The sequence below is a fragment of the Propithecus coquereli genome, unplaced genomic scaffold, assembly GCF_000956105.1.
Source record: "Propithecus coquereli isolate 6110/MARCELLA unplaced genomic scaffold, Pcoq_1.0 Scaffold37, whole genome shotgun sequence".
Lineage (NCBI taxonomy): Eukaryota > Metazoa > Chordata > Mammalia > Primates > Indriidae > Propithecus > Propithecus coquereli.
In genome coordinates this window covers 9806653-9807933 of record NW_012149396.1, presented here as the reverse complement: position 1 = coordinate 9807933, position 1281 = coordinate 9806653, and positions in this window count along the sequence as shown.

The following is a 1281-nucleotide window of genomic DNA, read 5'->3' as shown; positions in this document are numbered from 1 at the left end:
TCAAAAGAATACATAAAAATGACCAACAGATATATAAAAAAGTGCTCAACATCATTAATTGATACAGTTTGGATATTTATCCACTCCAAATCTCATGTCGAAATTTGATCCCCATTGTTGGAGGTGGGGCCTGGTGAAGGTGTTTGGATCATGGAAGTGGGTCCCTCATAAATGGCTTAGTGCCATTCTCTTGAAAAGAACCTGGCACCTCCTCCTCGCTCTCTTGTTCCTTCTCTTGCCATGTGACACGCAGCTCCCTCTTTGCCTTCTGCCTTGATTGGAAGCTCTTTGAAGCCTTCACCAGAAACAGATACTGGCGCCATGCTTTTCCTATAGCCCACAGAACCATGGGCCAAATAAACCTCTTTTCTTTATAAATTACCCACCCTCAAGTATTCCTTTTTAGAAATGCAAAACAAACTAAGACACAGATCATCAGGGAAATGCAAATCAAAACTACTGAGATATCACCTGACACCCACTCAAATGGTTCTTAGGAAAAAGTCAAGAGATAACAAGTGTCAACAAGGGTGTGGGAAAAGGGAACCCTTGAATGCTATGGGTGAGAATATAGGTTGTTAGAGCCATTAGGGAAAACAGTATGGAAGCTCCTAAAGAAAATAAAAATAGACCTACCATATGACCCAGCAATCTTTCTTCTACATATATACCCAAAGGAAGTGGAATTATCACCTAGTAAAAATATGTCCACTCCCATGTTCATTGCCAAATTATTCGCAAGAGCCAAGATACAGAATCAATCTAAGTGTCCATCAATGGATGAATGGGTAAAGGAATAAAGAAACTGATACACACACATACACACACACACACGTTATTTAGCCTTAATAAAGAAGGATATCCTGCCATCGGCTGCAACATGGTTGAACCTGGAGGACATTATGCTAAGTGAAATAAGCAGACACGTACAAAAAGTATTGCACGATCTCGCTTATATGTGAAATCTAAAAAAATAAAAATGTTCAAACATACAGAGATAGAGAATAAAACCCTGGTTACCAGGGTCAGGGGTGGAACAGGAAGAAATGGGGAAATGTAGGTCAAAGAATACAAAGTAGCAGATACAGAGGATGAACCAGCCTAGAGATCTACTGTGTAACACATTTTAATAGAATTGTATTGTTATTGGGGATTTGGGATAAATTAGTAGATTTTAGCTGCTCTTACCACACACAAACACACACACAAAATGGGTAACTATGTGAGACAAGTGATATGTAAATTTGCTTAACTGTAGTAACCTTTTTATAATCTGTATGT